This window comes from Sciurus vulgaris, assembly GCF_902686455.1.
Source record: "Sciurus vulgaris genome assembly, chromosome: 4".
Taxonomy (NCBI): domain Eukaryota; kingdom Metazoa; phylum Chordata; class Mammalia; order Rodentia; family Sciuridae; genus Sciurus; species Sciurus vulgaris.
This window is the reverse complement of record NC_136464.1, coordinates 108865781-108891732: the sequence shown is the minus strand read 5'-3', so window position 1 is coordinate 108891732 and position 25952 is coordinate 108865781.

The following is a 25952-nucleotide window of genomic DNA, read 5'->3' as shown; positions in this document are numbered from 1 at the left end:
GGTAATCCTCAGGATGAAGGACAACTTCTATTTTTGCCCTGAATCATTAATTATTGGTAAAAGACTATAAATAAAACTCAACATGATGATTTATTGAGCAAACCTGGCTTTAAGAGGGAAAAAAAAAATGCCCTTCAAGTGTTTTAAGTTGACAAAAACATAACTAAATTTACCTAATAGGTGTAGATCTTTAAACTAGAAACAAAAGACATGCATCTATTTATTTGGTATGTCATATAACCAATAATATGACTATTTGAGCAATGAAAGTATGCTCAATATCTCATACCTAAATGGTACCAAGAAGCCTCAAAAAGACATTTGAACATGATTCAGGTAACATTTACTGAGCATCTACAATAATCACCAAGTATAGAAGAAGATCTCTTTAAAGGCTTTATTGTGATCTTTTGGGATATGAAAGCAATATGATAGAAGATCATTTTATGATAGATACATGCATTGACAGTTTTGGAGAATATAGGAAGGAGTAAATGGAAATGACCTTGGAGATAAAATGAGGCTTCCTGAAGGAGAATGGCAAGGCTAGAGATGGGGTGTGGGGATAGAATTAGTATCCTGATTTTAGGAGCAAGTTTAGGGGCAAACGAAAACCTGGGATTTTAGAAGATTAAAATATTTCGATATAATAGAAGTTAAGAATAGAGCACCCATTTTATACTTTGCATGCTCTGTTACTTTAAAACTGTAACATCATTGAAGTGGGATATTTTGTGACCTGTTGGTTTAAAGGAATTCTCACATAAGCTTCTTTTCAGTGTTGGTTTCTTCAACAAGAGATTATGGTGGATTTGGTCAATGCAAGTAGAATCCACTCACATTTCCTTCTAATAAGGTTTATGGTATGCTGAATGCCATAAAGCTGAAAATAATTTTTTTTGAGGTTTGAAAGGCACAAAGGAAGCAGGCAACCTTCTGGGTATTAGCTATTTTCTCCTGAAAAGCAAGGATGCAGAGGTGTTTGTCTGAAGCAGTTTTCCAATGTATTATGCTTATATTGTGGGTTTTCAAGAGGTGATCACATCAATCGATGAACCAAAACCGGTTTGTATGAAGACACACTTATTTCTTATTCCAGCTTCCTAGGAAGTAGATATGGGATATGCTTTGGAATGTCAGAAATCTGGTGGCAATTTCCTAGTAACCCATCTTCTGATTAGACATTGATCACAGCTTTCTGCCCCTGGAACATGGGCTCTGTTTTGAGAATCCTTCTAGGAAATTTACTCTTTTATTTTCTGCACAGTGTCCAGTAGTTTCCTAAACATGTATTCCTTCATGTTAAAATAGTATAAAAATATCTTAGTGACTTATATTTTCTTCATCAAACTTATCTTGATACATGGTATACACCAAAATTTAGGAAAAAATTCCTTGACTAAAACTGCTAGCATGTATTTGTTCAAATGAAGATAAATGATAGAGAAAAACAAAATACAAAAAAATGGTTCTACCTGAATGTGAAATTGGTCTAAGCCATGAATCTGAGAATTTATTTGTATGAGTGAATTATTTTACTCTAGTTGATTCATCTTTGTGTTTTCCTCATATCTTAGAGAGTGGTTAAGCCAGTCTTGACATGCTTCACCAAAAAGAAGCTACCTTTCTTTATTTTAGTATTACCATAGTGGATGATACCCCAAATCTTATACTTCCAAAATTTAAAATTAGGAAATAAGTTGGTTATAATTTAATCTTCATCTGAAATGATGTGATATATTTAATAGTATCTTAGAGAAAAGGGAGATTGTGCTTAAACCAACAGAAGGATGTTAACATTTTGTTAAAAAAAAAAAGTGAACTATACCAATATTTGTATTGTTGACACATAAAATTATATTAATGCATTTTTTAGGCATCCACCATTACAGATATACAGGGAATTTAAATATAACATGCAAATGGGAGAAAGTATGCTGATCAGTTCCCTGAAGGAATATGTAGTTGAGATATAGGATAATGTTGACAATTTATGCAGATCTGTGAGAGAAAATTAACCCACACCACGAAGCATGTAGCATCACTAATAAGGTAGAAAGTAGCCTGATCAAAATGAATAATGTGGGATGCCCTGTAGGTAACAAAGTGAGAGTAACTTCTTCCTTGCAGCAGAGCTTCCCACTTCCAGCCAGAAGCACGTAAAGACTTCACATAGGCACAGTATCTTAAGAAGAGAAAGCAGCCAGTTACAGCTTTTGAGCAGGAACAAGAGCATAATAACAAGATAGGATTACACTCCAAGAGAGAAGGGAGCATTTAAAAGCCTGCTGTTTCTAAAAACCATGAACACACAAAGAAGAAAGCAAATCGTTGACCTCTTCTCTATGCTCTCATCCATGCAGCTCCAAATATTGTTGCTGTAATAAGGTCATGAGTATTTCGATTTATCCATTCATTCAACAAACAAATATATCTGCTGTGTGTAATGCCCTGTGAAATGTAATGGTAGCAAAGACAAAGTGACCAGTACGTAAAAGAAAATGAGAATCTTCAAAAGCAAAATATAGGTGACGTTAGTGCCTGACATTACAAGAACAGATGTTAAACCTGTTAAAATACACACACAGAAAGATGTTTAAAAACTATTTGTTATGAAGCAAATGAAAAATATGCCCTAAAATGAGACAGTACCCAAAGAAATCTCAGGCAAGAAATGTTTTCAGAAGTGAGAAGTCAATGTTCACATGTTCAATATATAAAAGTATAGATAGAATGAAGAACACTGCATCTGGCAATATGAAGTCACTGGTGACCTTCTCAAAATGGTTTTCAGTAGGTGAGGAATGAAAAACTCCCATCTTGTGATTTCGGTTTTCTTTGCTGTGTGTAGGGGGGCAGGCCTACCTGGAGAGATGGCAGAATGAGGGTGAGGTAACACATATTTGGAAAAGGAAGACACAATATATTCTACTCAGGAAAAGGAAATTGAGTCTACCACTGGAACAGCAGGATGATAAGACAGTGTCATCAGCCTGAGATATTGCATGCTAATTAAAACCAGAGTTGCTGCTTGAGTGTAATTCAGCTGCTTTATCATAGACCCAGTTGAGCCACAGTTTTAGTCCACTCTGAGTCAGAATTTGGGAAGGCAAATATCATGGAGTTGGGTAAATCAGAAAGAAGGCAATGGATTCAAAACTCACAGAGGTGTGGTTATATTGATTGATCATAGACCCAAAATTCCCAAAGAAGATAGTGGAGGAATGAAATAGTAAACAGATTATATACAAATGATATGATTAATACATGAGTGGAGGTAATGTGACAGAAGTGATCAAAGCGTTGAACTGAGATTACTTGAAAAAGCAAACTGAAGGGAACCAATTTTTTAAATTTATATTTTAATATTTGTAGGTGAGGAAGATTCAATGATGAAAATTGTTATAAAAGAGGGTTGTTATAAAAGAAGAATTACCAGAAATTTCCTTATCACTGATTTGAAGTTCCAGAGAAACAATCAGGTATTGCTTAGAATGTAGGTACTGGGTTAGATTATGAGAGGCAGAAACTGGCCGATAAGAGTTCAGGTCATTAGTGGATATATCCTGAGGCATGGGGGAAATGGCCCCATGCAGCATCATGGGATTGACAGTCTACACTGCAAACCAGGTGGCCCACCTGTGGTTCCATGGGTACTAATGATTTACCCTGAACAACAGTGAGATCCAGAGAGTTAGACACCCAAATTTCACTCAGAAGCAGCTGCTTCTTTGTCAATACAAAGCCATTTGACAGAAGAGGGGATGCTTTGCTCTCCTGCCACTGACTCTCACAGTACAACTTTTACACATTGTCCCATCTTCTCCAGAGAGTTTACAACTCTGTGGACTGTAATCAAACTCATTTATCTGTCTGCTTTACATTTTTCTGTTTTTTTAGAAGCATGCCATATTTATGTGTGTGTGTGTGTGTATGTGTGTGTGATCTGTATTATATATATGTGTATATATATACAAACTATATAATATAATAAGTATATTATATATAATATGACATTATATACAGGTTTTATACACATGCAATACATATGTATACATATATATGTGCTGAATTAGATAGGAGACATAGGGAGTAAAAATATATAAATTCTACATATTTGTAAAACTTTTCTCCTTTTTAAAAGAGACCAATTTAATTTTAAAATAAAGTTACATGTAGTATTTTAAAAAGTTGTGTGGTACAGAATAATCTACAGGAGTGGTTTCCCTTCTTTAATGGGCCACATTTCTTTTAGATAATTCTTTTTAGATTTGCCTTAATACCTTAAGTTATTCAGTTACATTTTGATATTTCACCATTAGGACATTATCCATGAAATTATTTAGATTTGGAGCTATAATTTGTACCATTCAAAATATTAAAGATAATAAAAATGACTTCCATAGTTAAAATATTTTTTTCAATTTCATTTAGTTTTTTTAAAAAATATAAGCACACACACACACACCTACTCTCACATAAACTCTTCAGGATAACATTAATCCCAGAACACTTTACACTGACATTTGGTCTTAAGAATAAACAGCTTTTCAATAATCTTGAGCTAAGATTCATGCAAGAGAGATAATAGTTTGAAGCCACATGTCCATTTCAAAACTGAATAATCACTAAATGTCACACTGTGTTTTCTCTGTTCTTTTTCTGGACAATATATATTGGTTCCCAGAAGGAAAATATATTTATGGAAAGCCATACCTTGTAACTCAGGGATAATGTTTGCTGGCTTTGAACCTGAAAAGTCTCTATCCTCCTGCACATACCCCTTTGTAATTTAAATGCAGCCAAGTGCAAATAAAAGCCAAAGAAACAGATTCTTGTTCAAAAATGGTCTAATTTACTAAGTATGAAACTTATGTATAAATAGTTACAACATTTGTGTTTGGTTAATAAAAAATGTTCTGGGGTGCTAACAGTCACATTTCTGGTAGGAAAAGTATGCTTACAAATCAAGGAATACAAGCTGTGTATGTGTTTGTGGGTGTGTATATACTAAGTGGTTATTTCAGAAGCAGCGTAAGTGACTCATGCTTTTAATTTTATGCCATTTAAGAATATATTTCTGTAATATATGTATTATACTTCAAAAACATAACTTGTGTATGAAAAATTTTAGCCAACAGGAAATCTATGGACTTTTCATAGGAAATTATCCAGCTGGTTTTGAATATTTGGATCTGAATTGCAGAGGTATGTTCAGTTTTGGAAATACAGATCTTATAATCATATGAGGACACTCAATGGTATCCCTACAATATAAAAAGAGGAATAGACAAAGAATATTGCCACTTCATTAGTGGAGAGAGAAAGAGAACCTACTGAAAACACTGTAGCAGTCCAAATAGAAGGACGAGTCTACAAAATTACTCCTTTCAACAATCTGGGAAATATATCAAATGTGATATAGAAGCTGATTCAATATGGAAGATTATATTGGTTTATCATTTTAGTAAATTTGTAAAACTTAAATATTAGGGAGGGTGGTGGAGTCAGATTGGAGATTTTAGGATGTTGAGAGAATCGAAAATGAAACACAAGGCAATACATAGAAAGTACCATTATTAAGAGACCTCAGCTCAAAGGAAATACAAAGATAACTTGACATAACAAGTTTATATGCCAAGGAGTAAAAAAGTAATTGAAAGAGGCATCTGAGAAAACAAAGATTAGTCACCTGGCATTTTCTCCCAAATTAGTTAAGCACAGTCTAATTTGAAGAATGTTAATTAAATCAGCCAAGGGATAGTCACATGTTTGAAATGCCAAAGTATGAATGTTAAAAGTTAACTTTCATACCTTAGCAAAGTAGACACACATGACAGGGGACTGGAGGAGACCCTAATTGTGGAAACTTTGAAAACAGTATATATATAAAAGTGAAGTTTAAGTTTTTCTAAGACAGTGCTTCTCAAACTTTAGCAAGCATAGGAATCAACGGGAAGATAGTGAAATATAGACATTGGTATCTAACCTGAGTTTCCCACTCATTGGGAAAGGGGGTGATCTGATTTTCATTTTCAGTAAACTAAATAATGCTGATGTTGCTACTCTAGAGGACACAATTTGAAAACTGTTGTTTTAAGTGATTCAATTACAGAAATCAAATTTTCACTAAGAGCTAGAGAAATAGTAATATAAAATAAAAATAACAAGGAAGACAATATAGTGTGAAGAAAAATAAAAATACATAATAAGATCCTATATTTAGAGATCTCTGTACATGTAAAACTCCATTTTGCCTAAAACTGACATAATCAGTCTCAAGAACAATGCTCCTCGAGGTAATAGAAAGTGAACTGAATTGTACTTCCATATAATGTAATAATTCTTCTTCGCAGGTTAATTCCCTTTAGGTAAAACATTCTATATCACTTAAATTTTATGCCTCCCTCTAGCAATCCTTTCTAAATAATATTTCCCTGTGCGGAGAAAGAATGCAGGTTTAAAGGATCTGAGGACAAAGGGTCCTTTGTCATCACTGAATCTATGTGACATATTCAAGATATCCTGCTTGGTCTCTTACATGAACTGTCTACTTGGGGACCTGCATCATATGCAGATAGTCCCCTACTTGGGCTTACTGCTTGCATCTAGTGCAGAAATTGTAATTAACATTATACGTATTAACCTGTTTTGATCACTGTCACTTAATGCTAAAATCTGTAACATCCCCTGGATGATTGACCTTCTCAGAACTTCTATATGGCTCTGAGACTTCCATTTTTTTTTTTTTTTTCCCCAGTCTCTGGATCATGGCTTTAGTTTACTTAACTCTTACCATACTCTCAATGTAGATATTTTCTGCGTCACCTTCTAGGCTACATGGAACTTCCAAATCCCTTACATAACATAACACACACACACACACACACACACACACACACACAAAGAAGAGGAACTTGAGCTAAATTTATCTGCTATTCCGCCAAGTTTTGGTTCAGGCAGAATAAACCAAGACTGAAGAGATTGGGGCTTGCATCCAAGTGCCTGTCTCCTTCACCAGACCCTTCTTCCTTCCTAGCACAAGTTTACAATCCAAAAATTGTGGATTAAAAGCTTTATATCTTATCTCCATCATATCCTCCTTTGCTCTCTTAGCAAATCTGCTTTCTGATATTTGAAATGTGATCAAAAAAATTTAGATGCATAATTTTATGACAAACATCCTCTCTTTTAGCTATTGCTGCATAATTCAGATATCCTTCAAGAATGTCAGGAATTGTAATTCTCTCTCTTTGTAAGAATGCTAGAATAACCTTTAGTCTTTTTAAATGCTTTCTCTCATTCTAGGGCAAAAGGACATCATGCACTGATTAGAAATAAATTGTGTGCACGTAATTGCACAGACAATAGACACTGATATATTTTATGTATAATTCCTTCAAGTAAGAAAGGGATGTACTAATATCTCTAAGACAAGAATATATCATATTGTTTCCTTCTACCAGCATATTAAGAAATGTGAAGTCTGTAGTTGAAACCATAGAAAATATATTTTCATATCCAGCACTTTTATATGAGAAGATAGTGTAGGTGTAGTATATTAGAGTATTTAAGCAATACTTCTTTTTCTTTTTCTACTAGATATTGAGTTTATGTCCAGAGGCTTATCCTTAATGTATTGTTAATGCATCCCTCTTCCAGCAGACTCAGATTACTTTTAAACTGTGAAATTAATTGAGGTCCCTCACCTATTTGGGACCCCATGAGTGCACATGATAGTGTGCTCAAACGTGAATGTAAAATTTGTGAAAGATATTTTGTATCTGTTCCTTAAATGTAATGGTGGATTAAAGATAGCTTCAGTTTCTATGTTAAACCTTCAGTGGAGAGATATTATTTAATGTCCTTTTCCTTAAATCTGAGTTGGTTTATTAAATTGGTTAACTATTGTAAAGTGGCAGAACTGCTACATTCAGGATTTCTAGAGCTGGGTTATAAGAAGCTTTACAGCTTTTTCCTGAGTAATTTTAAATGCTTTCTCTATAGGAACCCAAGCATAATGTAGCATGCCCAACCTTCTGAGATTGCCAAACTGTGTGGAAGATCAATGTAGCCACTTGGAAAGAACAGAGAGAGAGAGCAATTTTGGCTATTCATTAGGTGTTCCAGTCATAGTAACCCTGAAACCAGAAATATGAATGAAGAAGACATCCTGAACACTCCTGTCCCTGTACATAGCATGTAAAGAACAGAGTTATAGATGTATGACCCAGCTGAGCTGCCCCAGCCATCCACAGTCATTCAAGACCATTTACATGAGTTCTCAATGGAAATGGACCATTCTCTCTGGGCTATATTCCAACTCATAACCCAAGGTATCATAGATGGTAATAAAAATGATAGTTATGCCACAAAATTTTAGAATGTCATGTAGCAATAGATAACTAAATGGCAACCTTAAAAAGTTATAAATCTATATTGTTTAAGATTTGATAATATCTCTCCTACTGCCTAGTAAGAAAGGGGCACAGCTAGGACTGGATGACAATTCTATCACCTTCTGATTGAGAGTCTTAATTTAATTTAATTATTATAACTATCCACACCTAATAATTTTATAACTTTGCAGATTTCAATATGACATTTCTGTATATTAATATATTGAATTACGGGCTGGGGATAGAGTGCTTTCCTGTCAAGCATAAGGCCCTGGGTTCAATCCCTAGCACTGCAAAAAAAAAAAAAAAATATATATATATATATGTACATATATAGTATATATATATATGTATATACTGAATTTTGATCTTGTTCACCCTCCCTTTCTCTACCACATCTTAATTCCCTTCCTTCTTTCCCTTGATCCCCACTCTTAATCCCCTAATCCCCGTAATCTAACTTCCAATTTTAGTTCATCTCTTTTCTTTTCCTTATTTTCCATATACAGAGAAAACTTGTGAAACTTGTCTTTATGTGTCTGGCTTATTTCACTTAACATTATATGCTCCATTTTTATCAATTTTCCTGCATATTACAGGATTTTGTTATTTTTTTATGGTTAAATAATACTACATTGTGTATGTATAATATATGTTATTTATTCTTTCATCTGTTGATGGAAACGTAGGCTGATTCCATATCTTGGTTATGATGACTAGTACCTCATAAACATGGGCATGTAGATATCTCTTTAGAATTTTGATTTCATTTCCTTCAGATACATACCCAGAAGTAGTATACCTGAATCATATAACAGTTCTGTTTTTATTTTATTTTGCGAAATTTCTACACTGTTTTCCATTGTGTTTACATTAATTTACATTCCCACTAACAGTGCATATGTGATCCTTTTCCTCCACAACCTTACCAATATTTGTTATTTTTTTTTTTTTACAACAACCATTCTAACTTATGTGAGATGGAATCTAAGTGTAGTTTTGATTTGCATTTCCCTAATGAGATATTGAGCATTTTTTATAAATTTACTGGCCATTTGTACCTTCTTCCTTTGTGAAACATTTATTCACATCATTTGCATATTTATTGGACTGTTTTTATTGTTGTGAAATGTTGAGAGGTTCTTTTGGTTTTGGTTTTGTTTTTTTTTTACCAGGGATTGAACTCAGAGGCACTCAACCGCTCAGCCACATCCCCAACCCTATTTTGTATTTTATTTAGAGACTGAGTCTCACTGAGTTGCTAACCCCCTTTTTTTCGCTGAGGCTGATTTTGTGTCTCAGCCTCCCAAGAGAGAATTTTTTATATATGCTGAATATCAAGCTACTGTCACATGAATAACTGGCTACAACTATTCATTTTGCTATAGCCTGTCTCTTGGTTTTCTGTTATTGTCTCCTTAGTTGGGTAGAAGCTCTCTATAAATTGCTGTAATCACATTTGTCAATTCTTATTTGTATTTCCTGGGCTATTAAAGACCTATCAGGAAATCATTGCCTATATTAAAAATTTGGGGTGTATTTCCTATGTTTTCTTCTAGTAGTTTCATAGTATCAGGTCTGATATTAAGGTCTTTGATCCCTTTTGAGTGACTATTTTTGTGCAGGTAGAGACATAGGGTTCTCAATTCATTCTTCTACATGTGAATATTCATTATTCCCAGCATCATTTGTTTAAGACCCTCTCTTTTTGCTTTCTTGATTTCTTTTGGAGTGAGTTTATTATTGGCATGGAGGAAAGCTACTGATTGCTGGGCTGATGGATGTAGGAGGAAAGAAATTACAAAAGATGTTTTGTTAGAGCGTGCTGGAAAATTTCAGCTCACACATTGTGCTGGATATGTGCATTTCATTTCACTTTGATATACTGCATATATTGTGTATATACTGGACAAAAGAGTCCTAATTTTATAATATCTAGTCTCTAGATATGCAAGAAGTTGTCATAGTATAACAGAAGTAGAATTAGTAGACTAACACATTTTGTACACTGTGTGTTAAAATTCATAGAAAGGCAGTCTTCTGAAGAGTACTTTTGGAAGTGAAATTGTCACATCATATCTGAGTGACATGTGTGCCTATATTACATGTGACATAGGAGAAAAGGAATTATAGGAACTGAAGGATTCTAGGCCAGAATGCTCTCACTTAGAAGACAGTTTCAGATGTAAGTGCTATTACAAGTGTGTATTTTATTCAAAACTACTATGTATACAGAGGATGTATTTTTGTCCTTATTTGAAGCATTGAGTGTTTCTCTAGATATTTAGATGTACACAAAGTATGTTTAAAGTGGGTAGTAAATTAAATATTCTTTACATCTAAAAGAAAATCTGCTGATTTTGTATATTAATTTTATATCCTGATTATTTATTAGTTATAAAAGTTTTCTGGTGGAATCTTTAGGTATAAAATCATGTCATCTACAAACAGGGATACATTGACTCCATCCTTTCCCTATTTATATTTTTAAATTTCTTTCTCTTGCCTGATTCTCTAGCTAGAATTTGTCACACTCAATTGATTAAGAATCATGAGAGTAGACACCCTTATTGTCATCGTAGAGGAGACATGTTCAACTTTTTCCCATTCATTTTGATGTCAGCTATGGTTTTGTCACATATATCCTTCATAATGTTGAGGTATGATTCTTTCATACATAATTTGTTCAAGTCTTTTCCATGAAGGGATGTTGAATTTTAATGTATTTTTTCTGCACCTAATGAGATATCATGTGATTTTTATCTTTGGTGAGTCCTAAGTTTTAAATGATTTATTAACATTCATGTTTTAAAAATGGCATTTCCAAGGACATAATGGTTTTCCATCAGACATATAGGGAGCTTATAAGTTGTAACTCCATCCTAACAACAATTCAAAACCTGAACAAAGTAAAAAATTAAAAACTCCTCTGAGATACATAAGAAGGGTGAGAGGTCAAAATACTATCTTCAAAATTGGAGAGACAAGTGAAAACAGAGAATCACAAGCAGAAACCATGACAGAAACCTACACAGAAACCATTTCCAGAATTGGGAAACATGAACTATGATAAGTTTCTGGAGGCCCAGTGTGGAGAGGTCTTAAAGGCAGACAGTTCAGGGGGTCCCAAGTGTTGCTGGTGGTGGTGGGGTGACACTTGTGCACATAGGAGCTTGCCAGATTCTTATGGTGAAAACCATACAAAAATTCCCTTATGTTTTTACAAAGGAAAAGGAAGAACTAACCTTTTTGAAATACACCAGAGCATACTTTCTTTTTTCACTTTCCTTTACTTTCTTTTCCCTTGTTTCCTTCCTTCCTTCCTTCTTTCCTTCTGTTCTAAAATTAAAATGAAATTCTACAAATTGCAAATAGTAAGAGAAATGAATAATGCCTTTGTTGAGCTTATTGGTAGAGGGACACAATTAAGAAAAGAAAGAAATTTCCAAAACAATAAAAGATTTAAAATACTGTAACAGATTATTCAAAACCTAACTATTGGAATAGTTATATATATATATATATATATATATATAAATATATGTATTTATATACACACACATATATACACATAAATATTTTATACATATATAGAGAAATAAAGGGATAAAAGCAATAATTGAAGCAGCTATAATTGTAAATTTCCCACAGATAATGTCCACATCAAGGCACAGAACAAGGAAACATAGAGAGCACTAAGCAGAAGATAATTAAAAACAAGCAAATGACAGCTACACATAGGAATAACATATTCGAATGACCAAAAATTAAAAATAAAGAAGAAAATTGTAAAGAAATCAGACAGTGGCAACTTCAAATGCTGGCAATGCTGTGTGGAAAAAGAGGAACTCTCCTCCATTTCTGGTGAAAATTCAAAATGGTACAGCTGTTTTTTAAGATTATTTTGATTTCTTATAAACTACACAGTTTCCCTGAACAATCTAGCAATTTTATTGAGTATAAGCCCAAATGAGTTGAAAATGTATGTTCACACCAAAACCTGCACATAGATGTTTGCAGCAGTTTTATGTGTGATTATCAAAATTTAGAAGCAACCAAGATGATCTGCAAGAACATGAAGGAAACAAGTGAATTTTCTTAATTGAAAGATGCCACAATGAAAATACTGTATACTATCTGATTAGAGATTATTCTATTAGAAATAATAAAAAATTATTATTCTGTTATTAGAGATTATAAAATGCTACCCCAGGACCCCTACTAAAACTGTGCATTTGGATGGTATCATTGCCTCCTAATCACTATAAAGAAGGCAAGTTTCTCAAGGTGGAGAAAGGGAGTAAACAATGTACTTTATATAAAGAAGACACCAACTGAGTAGCAGTTAATGCATAAAGTATTGTGAATAAAAATAACAACTCTTACAAAGAATCCTCCGACAGTGTGTGTTTTAACTGTTGTTTCAATCTAAAAGTACACCAGATTTTAATTAGCATGTAGATAAATAGAAAGGAATCTCTCCTGTCCCTGAAAAACATTTCTTACAGTATTCTAACAAAAGAGTCAATACTTACAACATTTATGTGAAACTCAATTTATGTGAAAATTATTTTTCAGTAAGGGGTATGAACAATTCTCTCTCTCTCTCTCTCTCTCTCTCTCTCTCTCTCTCTCTCTCTCTCTCTTTCACACACACACAACCTATTCCAAATGTGATTCATTTTTATTTCCTTGGTGACTTACAATGCCATCATTATTATGAGCTGCATCCTCTCTGTATTTCAGTGCATTTCTGAATGCTTCTCTGCTCCTTTGTTCTGTACATATTTATGATAGTAACAAATTGTGTTAGTTATTTTATCTTCCAATTTTTCATTGTCTTTTAAGGCTATATTTTGCCTCTCTTGCTTTTTTCTTTCATCATTTTCCTGATTAGACTAATATATCAATTTTCTCAGATAAATGTGAATTTAATTTTATTAAGTAACCCCTTACCCAATCCTGCTGTTATTGTAATTGGATTTCAATTCAATTTATGGATTAATTTAAGATAACTTTGTATCTTTTATTTTCAAAGAAGGAAAGAGTTTTTATTACTATTTTTTATTTTTAAAATTTTGTTCTAATTAGTTATACATGATAGTAGAATACATTTTGACAAATTGTACATAAATGGAGCATAACTCATTCCTCTGGCTGTACATGGTGCAGAGGCACATAAGTTGGGTAATCATACATGTATATAGGGTAAAAATATCCATCTCATTCCACCATCCTTCCTACTCCCATGCCCCCTCCTCTCCCCACATTTTCCTCTGTCCAATCCAAAGTTACTCCATTCTTCCCTACCTGCCCCCCATTATGGATCAGCATCTCCTTATCAGAGAAAACAGTCTGTCTTTGGGTTTTGGGGATTGACTTATTTTGCTTAGCATGATATTCTCCATCTCCATCCATTTACCTGCAAATGCCATAATTTTATTCTTATTTAAGACTGAATAGTATTCCATTGTGTACATATACCACATTTTCTTTATTCATTATGTGTTGAAGGACATCTAGGTTGATTATATGATTTAACTATTGTGAATTGAGCTGCTATAAACATTGATGTGACTGCATCACTGTAATATGCTGATTTTAATTGCTTTGGGTATAAACCAAGGAGTGGAATAAGTGGGTCAAATGGTAGTTCCAAGTTGTCTGAGGAATCTCCATACTGCTTTCCATAGAAGTTGCTTCAATTTGCAGTTCCATCAGCAATGTATGAGGGTACTTGAGTTTTCTCATTTAGAAGCATGTTTTAATTTTTTACATTTAACATTTTTATAACTCAGTAGATATTTTTATTTTTATTCTCTCTTTTTTCTGTCTTCTCTTGTTTTCCATTTCTCTACACGTATAGAGATAGGCAGATGCAAATGTAAAAATAGATGCTATACTTTTCCTATAAAGTTTACATGTGATTATTTGTTTATGCCTATGAACAAATTTCACAGATGCAAAACTAGATTCATGTATAAAAAGGCTAATTTTTATATACTAATTTCATAACATTCCATGGTAGTAAATTCTTTTATTTATTGCAAGAGATTTTTGAATAATTATCATGTATTTTTCTGGCATGTAATCGAATAATCTTAATTCTTTTTCTTTTTTGTCAATATTTGAATTAATATTTTCTGTCTATTCACTTTGATGAACACTACTAAAATCAGTAAAATAATTTTGATTATAGTGGACAAGATTGATTTGTCTAGTTCAATATTTAATAGTAAAGTTTCCTGTGCTTTTCTTCAAGAATCATTACATTTATGTATATTATGAGGATTAATTAATTATATCATTCAAAGTGATGGAGATACATGCATATCATGGTAGAGATTTATGTATTTTTATTTCCTAACTGACTTTTTAAAAATTCAACATGAATGTTGAATTAGTAAATTTTTCTTTTCTTGGTCATCAAACTGGTCCTATGATTCATATCTTTGATCAAATACTTTGCTCTGTAGAAAATGTTTCTTGAACCTGCACCATTCTTGCATTTTGATGAAATTTATTTAATCATAGCGTATTATCTATGAGGTATACTAAAAAAATTTACTGGAAGCTTTTTTTTTTCTTATTTTTAATGGAGGAGTTGTTTTGATGTTCATAATGATAGTGACTTAGATTTTTCTCTCCTTGGTAGAATAAGATGTATTTATATTATATCTTCCTCTTGAAAAAGTAACTTGAAAACTGAACTTTTAAGGCTTGAAATATTTTAAATTGATTTCTAATTTTCACTACTTCTAAGTTTCGAATACTTTTTTTCTGTAAAACTATATTTGCTGCTGCTTTTGATATATTATTATTTTTCATTATTTCTGACTTACATAATTTTATATTTCTGTATATATACATATATATGTTGTGTAATGTTCAATTCAGTATAAGTCTATGTTCTCAAATTTTCTCATTTCTTTGTGGTGAAAATATTTCAAAATTCTTCTAGAATTTTTTAAATATACAGTACATTACTATTATCTATATTCACTCTAATTTTTTAGTTATATGTTTTTTGTCACACAACTTACTGGAAAGACAAATTATATCAAGATTTATAGGTATTATGAAAATGAATATAGCAAAATTCACTGAATTTTGTTTCATTTTACTTTGCTTTAGTCCGTTTCTGTTAACAAATTTTGGAATGCTCTCTCATTTTCTTTCTTGGGGAGGTTAAGACTTTGTCTATCTTTACTTTTCAATTTTCTTGCTCATTTTTCATCAATATCCCCTAAAAGAAAATCATTCTTCATCATTTTGTTTTAGATATATACCATATAGAGAGTATAACTATCAACTTCATCCTATCTTCTTAAGAAGAGACTATATATCTTAGCCAATTTTTATGCTTAAATATTTGTCTTTTTTATTCATTTACCTTTATATATGTACTCTATATTGACACCTTTTCAGAAGGTCCTTTTATAAATGTCTTCTTCCTGTTGGTTTCTACATAATTTAATGGTGTTTTCTGGGGACATTGATTCCTAAACAGAGCATAGTTGTATGTATCAGTTTTTTCCTTGTTGTTTTGTGCTCTGTGTTATTTAAGACATCCTTTCCTCCTCTCAGGCAATAAAGACATTTTCTTCAAGTATTCTAGAAACTTTTAGTTTTCCTTCAGTTTATGTAATAATAGAAAATTCACATAAAATGGTGCATTAAAGGGTTTATAGAGGGTACACATACCCTAATAGTAATCAAATGAATACATGCATATACACACCTGCTTGCTTATTTTTTTTACACTTGTGTTTGTATATGTGTGTGTGTACATTTATAATGCCCACTTTTATTCTTGTAGCCCGTTCTCCCTCATTGACCACATCCAATAGCTGTTATATCATAGGTAACCTCTTAAATGTTAAATAATTATAGTAATATAATATGCCTTCTGAGATAAGTTGCTTAATTTAAACCAAAATTATAATTCTAATCTCAATTAATATTGTTGGAAACTACAATGTATGTGTTTTCCCTACTCTGGATTATCATGCAAATATACCCAAAATATATTTATTCTACTTTAATGAATATTTGGGCTATTTCTGGTTTTTGTTTTTGGAAACAATGGTATTATTAAAATTTGTGTATATTTCCTTATACATAAATTCAGATATTAGGGGAATATATTCAGTCTTTAAAATACTGAGTCTGAGGACATGAAAGTCTTCAAATGTTAATACCAAAGAGTTTTACAAAGTATTTTCACCAATGAACAGTTTCACAAATAATGGAGGAGTTGCTCTCCCAAAATATGGTGGTGTTGGACATTTTAACATTCATCCACATGTAGATAGGAAACTTAATCTCAAAGATATTTTAATTTCTATTTTCCTATTCTCTCCCTTGCCCCCACATCTTTAGGTTTGAAATAGAGGGTTTTGAGATTTGAATAGTGCCTGATCTGTACCTTGAATTTTTTAAGCATTGTTTTTAGAATTTTTTAAAATTTTTAATTGCCTTATATCACCTTAAGTAACCATTTAGTGGTAGGCTGTCTCAGAGCAAGAACCATGTTGTATATTTCAATTGTATCCTTCAAATCACCTCACACAATACACCAAATAATTTTTTGATTAGTCTATCTGTTCCTTCAAGAGCAGGAAAAAATGAACTTTGGGAAAGGCTATGCAAAAAACAGTCATGTGTAGATAAAACATTCTAAGTTATTGTCCAGAAAGTGTTTTCTTCTGTTTTGTTTTTCAATCTGAATTCAGTAAAACATACACTAAGTAATATAGTGCAGGTCTTAAAATCTACTGACAGAGAATCCTCTTAACTGCTAATTCTGGAAAATATTTTTTAAAAAAGACCATGAAATGCCTCTCAGACAATATTTTTACACCGACTTTCTCACCACCAAACATCATCTTGCTCTGCAGGCAGTGGGTGATGGATGTGTTTCCATTCCAGATATGTCAGAAGTCAAAGTAATGTTTTATTTTACTTTTACATCCAAGGTGTCATTTCTACAAATCTTAAACATACTTTTGAAAGTTCCAAACCAGTTTTCTACAACTATTTAATGAACTGTGAACAAATCTCTATAGTAAATTGCTTTTATATATAGTAGAGTCACTGTGCATATATGCACTCTATAGCTCAGTTACAAGGTATTACTAGTAATGGAACTTGCACTTTTTAGACCTTTAATGCTCTAGACTTGTAAAGATAATTTCTAGTGAGGTTTATTTTTCTCTATTTGCAAAAATAGCAAGATCAAATCTGGTGTGTGTTAGCAGATTTAATATTACAATTGGGACCAATATCATTGTGGTAGGTTATATTATTCTTTATATTGATTTGTTCTTGCCCATGTGTCTTGTGTACTTCTCTTTAATAGAGGTTTGTATATATTTGTCCATTTGATTTTCATTTGTCTTGTGACTTACCTTTGAAAATCAAAGTTGAGTGAAAATGACATGTGGCATTTCTAAGAGGAGATTTAAGAGCCAGATTTGGCTATTAATACCTTTTCCCTTTCTGTACCTGTGGTGATGATGAAGATAGAAACTCAAAATACTCAGTCAGACTGTTTTCATTTTTATTCTTTTGTTTCTGTACTAGAACTTGAACTCAAGTATGCTCTACCATTGAACTAAATCCCCAGCATTTTTTTTTTTTTAATTTGAAATGGGGTCTCACTAACTTGCCTAGACTGGTCTCCAACTTGCAATCTTCTATTTCAGCCTCTGAGTTGCGGAGATTATAGGTAAGACTCGCAGCAAGGCTGAATTCTTAAGTAAAGCTGGTATGGATCAGAAATACAGCTGAACATTGACGGATATGTAGTATGAGTGAGGAAAAGCCTTATTCTTGTATTGTCACTAAAATCGTAGGGGTGTTAGTTACTGTTACACAATCTAGTATGTTTTAATTATCTTTGGAGTTTAATTCTGGTTTTGTAATTTTTTAAAACTTTTCTCAAATTATTTCAACTTCTCATATCTCATAGTCATTCAAACGCTTCATTCTAATGTCCCTCAAAATGAAACAAAAATTCATTTACTCATTCACTTATTCATTGACAATGTTTGCTTAAATCCTATTTGAGCCTGTCAATGTAAATATGCATATAATGCATCAGTGAAAAGAGGTAATGTCTTCATCCAATTTATAATCCTACAGGACACAGATCCAGGCTCTCAATGTCACAACTGATTAGAAACATTCTTTACAATTAAATTTATACTTGCAATTTAGATTAGGTCTTCAATTCTTTCAAAAAAAAATGTGCTTTGAATAACTGGTCAAGACATAAAATTGTAGATAAATTCTTAAGGAAACAATGTTAATTTAAAAATAAAAATAAATTGTTGAAAGCAAAAGTCAGAGAGAATATTGGAGACATCAAAGAGAAGTGACACATTATGTAGAAGATATTTGCTTCATGATTAACAGCTAACATCATCAGAAATGAGTGGAATGACATTAAAATTATTGAAACAAAAATCTCATCAACTAAGAATTCTACATATATAGCAAATTATCCTTAAAAATGAAGAAGAAATTCAGAAAATTATTGCTGGTGACCATTGCTCAAAAGTAATACAGGAAGTCTAGGCTGAAAAGAAAGGACACTAGATTTTATTATTTGTTCATACTTGAATCAGCATGAACAAATAAAGAGCATCAGTAAAGGTAATACATAGGCAAGTGTAAAATAAGTATAAATATATATTTTACTTAAACACTTTCTTCACCGATATGATTTAAAAGAATATATGTAATGAAATAGTTACAATATGTATTAATGGGTATAAAGTATGCAATGCAATGTTTCTATGACATTAAAACGTTAATAAAATGAATGGATTATGTAAGAGAAAAGTTTTTGAGGATGACTAAAATTAACTAGGTTTGATATAAATGAGATTGTTAAAAATTGAGGAGTTAATTGTAATACCCAGGTCTGCCATTTAGAAAATAGCCTATTGAATATGGTAAAAGAAATGCAGGGTGACATGATGAGGATGTGGCTTAATGGAAGAGTGCTTGCCTAGTATGTTCAAGGCCCTGAGTTCGATTTCCATAACTATGAAGAACAAGCAATCTAAATAAAACAAAATAACAGCAACGACAAAAAAACAAAAGCAGAAATAAAGAGAATTGAAATGGCACATTAGGAAATAACTATTTAATACAAAAAAGGGCAGTAATGAAGGAAAGGACAAAAAACAAATAAAACATAAACTTAGGAAAATTGCAAATTGAAACCCTACCTTGTTGTCAATTACTCCATCATTAAATATAAAAGGAATAAATTCTACATTTGAAAAGCAGTAACTGACAGAATGGATTAAGAAAAATAATTCAACTACATGCTTTCTACAAAAGACTTACTTCTATTTCAAACATTCAAATTGTTTTAAAATAAAGGGATGGGAAAAAAGTAGCTATACTATTCAAGTTGTAATCCAAAATGAACTAGAGTGGCCTCAGTAATATGAAACAAATTAACTTTAAAACAGAAATTGTAGTTAAAAACATTATCTTTCATGATTAATGTGTTAATCAGAAAGTATAACCATTATGTAAGAAATGTTCATAAAAATACTGAAGCCAAGCCCTTGTTCTGGAGAGATGGCCCAGGTGGGCTGAGCACTGGCCTCAGCTGCATAGACTCCCCATGCTGGCATGGGCCTAAGGCATGGCAAGCCAAGGCCAAGGCAAGCCAGAATGTGCTGACCTGTGTCAAATGGCAGTCTTATCTGAGCCTAATGAGTGGAAAGAAAACTGAAATGGGGCAGATCCAAATAGAAGAAAGTTCAGACTCAAGGGTTAACCAATACCATTGGTTCTTTTCCAAAATATGATTGGCATAAATTTGGACCAGTAGTTTGCAGAAGAACTGTATAAACCCCTAAACTAGCACACTCAGGCTACTTCCAGCTATCTTGTCCCCTCTCTCCTTGCAAGAGTTCTCTTTCCTTCTCACTTGAATAAATCCTACTCCTTTCAGTGTTGCCTTCTATTATGCCCTGTGGATTTCATTTGTTGAATTTTATAGAAGAGAACTCAAAAAGAAATTGGCAGTGAGCTGCTAGGTTCTGCTCCTACCCTGGAGGGCATAGCCCACCTTTATAAGCTGCAACATGCCACTTTCCAGTTTGATGTCTAAGACCCCAGAAGCTGACAGCAGCAGGAATCCCCTGATGTGATTAGCTGCTAACACCAAAATGGCCTTTCTTGGTTATGGAGGCCTGCAGCTCAGTGAGACCTCAGCCACCAGCAAAAGAAGAAAATCAGTTTCACCTCAAACCTTGTTTTCAATTAAACCACAAAATATATGAAGAAATAACTATTATAAATAATAGATAAAATTAGAAATTCAACAAGAATAGTTGGATTATTTAATACCCAAATTTAAAAATAGAAAAACTAGAGAGAGGATAAAACAAGGAAACAGACTTGAAGAGCACTATAAACCCATTAGGCAAAGGAGACATCTATAAAATACTCCAACTATCAGCAGAATACATTTTATTCAACATGCATGTGGAACATTTCACAGGATGGACAATAATCTAGATCCATAACATGAGTCATTTAATTTAGAAGGACTGGAATCATCAACTCGTGTTCTCAGACCACAATGTAATACAATTAGAAATCAATAAGAGAAGGAAATCCACAAATATGCAAAAACTGTAACATACACCCCCTTGTATCTTATGGACCAAATACTTCAATAAAAAGAAAATCATTTGAGATGAATAAAAACATAACATACCAAATTTTATGAGTGCAAATTAACTGAAATTTTGTCTCTTTCTTTCTGTTTCTCTGTCTTGTTCTGTCTATCTTATACAGGGATGTAGGGAGGGGATTAGGTCATTGGATATCAACTCTTTGGACAATTATAGTTTGAAGAAAATCATTGGAATTGTTAATTACTGATAGTAAGTAAGACAGAACAATACGAGTTGTCAGGAATAAAGACTGTATAGTTGAAGAGGAGAAGGTGGCAAGATAAATTGGAAATGAATGACAGAGAAAAGCAGGTGTGGAAGAAACGGTGTTGAAAGGAGTGTCCAAATGCTGTTGAAGGGTTAAGAATGATGACAACTAATGTGTCTACTGAATTCTGTAGTATGGAGACATCTCATGTACTTAACTTCAGTCATGGAACAATTAAGGCCAAAGTGATTTTCTTTTTTTTAAATTTAATTAATTTATTCTCTATTTTTTTCTATACATGTACATAGGAGTATTGTCTCATTCTCCCTCCCATCCCTGCCACCCCACCACTCCCCTCATTCCCCTCTGCATAATCCAAAATCCTTCATTCTTCTCTACCGATCTCCAACTGTGGATCAGCATCCACTTATCATAGAAAACATTCAGCCTTTGTTTTTTATTGGATTTGCTTATTTCACTTAACATGTTATTCTCCTTCTCCATCTATATACCTGCAAATGCCATAATTTCATTCTTCTCTAAGGCTGAGTAATATTCCATTGTGAATATATACCACATTTTTCTTTATCCATTCATCTGTTGAGGGGCATCAAGGTTGTTTCCATAGTTTAGCTATTGTGAATTGAGGTGCTGTAAACATTAATGTGGCTGCATCACTGTAGAGAATGACTCTAAATACAGTTTGCAATAATTGCTAATGAGAGAGGAGAAGACAATAGTTTTAAAAATATTAAACCTTACTCCAAACTAAAATTTGCTAACTAAATACAAATGAAATTTAATTAACCATGTTAATAATAAGCAACCAATTTTCATATATGTTATAAAAAATGAGGGTTTTAGATTATATGTATAAACTTTTGAAATTTCATGATAATTTAATATTGTTAATATTTTTGGGCTCTGTTTTATTATAATATTTGTAGCAGAATTATTTTTGTATTTCTTCCTATAAAACATGTAAATATATTATGCATATAATCAATTACCAAGATGAACTAGTGGTTGTTAAAGTCAAAGGACCTTTATAATATGAAATGTTGACATATGAGTAAACATTTACAGAGAGAATGAGGAGGGGGAGTATATGAATATGATATTGATTTCATTCATTTCCTCATAGCAGCTTCTCATTTCAACCAAGCTATGTAATTAATGTTTCTTGCCCTCCCCCACACCAAAAATTCATTCTCTCATTTCATAAGAGTCCTAATTTATCCTAAGTGTTAAACAATCTAATTATCAGACATGAGTTTGAATATCTAATACCAGTTATTAACCCTTGAGACAGGGATTTATTTGTACCTTTAGAAGGAATTTGTTAGCAAATTAATTTGATTATGGAATGTTTGTGATACCTACTTCTTAAAATCACTCACAGGATTGGGGACGTAGCTCAGTGGTAAAACACTTGCCTAGCTTGCTTGAAAGTCTGGGTTTCATCCTCAGCAACATATACACACACACACAAAAAAAAAAAAAAAAAAAAAAGAAAGAAAGAAAAATAATCCCACAAAACACACAGTACTTCAGTTCTTTATTATACATTGCATCTTACATTAAGCAACTAATTTTTATTTTCACCATTTTGTTCCATTCAAACATTAAACAGAATTTCCTCAGTAGCTATTATATGTGTGGCATTTGCTCGTTGCAGGGTGAACATGTAGATATGGTATGTTAGATAAGGATTTATACTTAATCAAGGAATCCAGGAGATTCTAGAATGAGTGTCAGCCTGTAATTGTATAAAACTGAAGTATTTAAGCCTTCATGTTCTCATGAATTAAGATAGTAATGGAAACATTATTAAATTATTAGTAAAAAATCTCCTAAAACATTTAGTATAGTATTAAGCACACTAGATACATGTTAGGATGGTGGTGTTAAGGAAAAAGTTTTTTTAACTAAAACCTCTTTAATCTTTTAAGTTGCTTAGAAGGCATAATTAGCATAGTGTAATTTTTCACCCTTTTCTAAACTGGATGTAGTTTCTATTGTCATAAAAAGGAAACTTCATTTTTAAAAATCTTCAATTTAACTAATGTAATATTGTTTTCAATTTGATATCTTTCAATCATATTTTGTAAAATGCATTTGTAAGATTTTGCCAAACCTAGTACATTTAATGACTTTATAAATTGTAAACACTCACTAAAGTTTGTTCCAGAAAATGCCACATGTTATTGGAAACTATATAAAATTTAGCATATTACATAAAGAAAATAATGTTAATATCATGTGCCATCCAAAATGTCAAGACCAGCCAGGCATGGTGGAGCATGCCTATAATCCCAATGACTAAGGAGGCTAATGCAGGAGGATCACAAGTTTGAGGACAATCTCAGCAACTTAGTGAAACTCTAAGCAACTTAGTGAGAACCTGTCTGAAAATAAAAATAATAAAAAGCGTTGGGGATGTGGTTCAGTGGTAAAGTTCCTCTGGGTTCAATCCCCGGTACCAAAAATTCATTCATTCATTCATTCATTCATTCAAGTTCAGTTTACTTATTCACATACTTTAGAAATGTACTCTACCAAATTATATTTTTCAGTCACATCAATTAACATATCTTTCAATATTTTTACAAAACAAAAGGATACCTAGCAGTATAAATTTGGTCACTACTTACTATAAATACCATAAACTGTATTCAAAAGACACAGATATTTTGGTGTTATAAGTTCATTATTTAATCTATGGACATGTAAATATGTAATACTATTGAAATACTCAGGCTTTTAACAATATTGCTAATAAAATGGGAAAGACTGCCTTTATTATCTTAAACTTCACAGTGCTCTGAACTCCAAGTGAGGGGATTAGTGTCACTATTCAAAGGTCATTGCAAAAGAAGGTAGTTTTATCTTTTACTGAATTTGCAGATGTCAGGACAAAGGCACAGATAGATTTCAAAGGGCAGAGAATTTTATAACCTTGGATGAACAGCATATTTCTTCTATAATTAAAAAGAATGCAATAAGTAAAAGGCTAAATTCTAAAAGAACATGCCATATTTTCAAGGGAATCTCTGCTTTACAATTGTTCTGCTATTCAGAGCTTATTTATTTGCTTTTACAAAGGATGAAAGAATGTACAATACATTGTTGAGCAGGGTATAGAACTAGAACTATCTGAACAGATTTCACATCTCCAATGTTAGAGAATTTGTCTGTAAAAAAATAGTTATCTGTATGTTCATAAGTAGTCTGAGATACTCAAAGATAAGGCTTATACTTAACTTTCTCTCTCCCATGCATCTGAGTCATTGTAAATGCCCAATCTTTATGGCATCTCTGATATTTTTGGTGAGTCACTTTAATTTTATATAGATAAATTTAACAAAAATTTTAAAGGATTTTTTTTTTTTAAGTATTAGGAATAGATTTGTAGAGAAAGGGTGACGGTAGACAATGGGAGAAGAAAAGCAAAGAGAACAGGGGAGAGAAAAGAATGTGTATTTCTGAGCTTAAATATGTGAATCATTTCAGGTTTAAATTCCAAAAGACAGACAAAGTCATATAAATCAAAGCAGAGTTTCATTAAATACACAATGAAATGAATAAAAATGAAGCAAATTTATACAGCCTTAGAGTAAACATAAAATGTTTGCATCTGCCTCTGTAGTTTTATTATATAATTCTGAAAGTTTATAGCACAGGGGAGACATTGCAGATTACCTGTCTTTGATATTTTCAGTGTCAAAAGTATTACCAAATGTACAGCTATCTCACACTGAATTAAAGTGGGCTCAGAAAATGATTGTATATTTGATATAGTTTGATACTTGGAACATTTGAACTAAATCCCAAGTGAAGTTTATGGTAGTCCACTTTTTCAAAAACTAGATTAGCTCGATGGTGTCTGTAAGCATTGATAAATTATAAAAAATAGACCATAAAGGGGAACATGACCTTTAAAATCTTTAAAAGTCAATAGTTCCCCTCAAGTTTATATGGTTATTATATATTGCCTGTCTTTTATCATACTTAAAATGCATTTATTCAACAAATATTAAGTATTTGATACATGTAAGCTACAGTGCTCATTTCTATGGGGAATACAAAGATTTATAAAAACTGGTGCCCTTCCTTAAGTAATTTATAACTAACTTTGAAAGGGAAAAAATGGAACCCAATAAATATAACAAAAAGTAGTATGTCATTGTAATATAAATGGCACATAGGCAGTTCTCCAGATTTTTGAAGAAAGTGGAAATGGTCTTTAAGAGGAGCTATTTAGATTGAGCCTTGATAGATGACAGGCTCTTGAGATGGCATAAATAGATTTATTAAGTCAACGATAGTTTCAGAAGATTTTGTTAAGCAATGAAGTTGCATGATCAATGTGCATAGAATATTCTGGCAGGTGTATGAAGGATAAGCTGAAGGTGTCAAACATGTTAAAATGGTTGGGCAGCTCTTTAAATTGCCCATTTAGCTTTATTCCATTTTAAATATGGCTTTATTAAATTTACTGTTTTTATCTATGAATAAAGAACAGGACTACTTCTCAAAGATATTTACAAATCAAGGTGTGTATAGTTGTTTCTCATGCAAGAAAAGCATTATTATTATTATAATTATTAATACCTTGAGATTCAGACACATTTT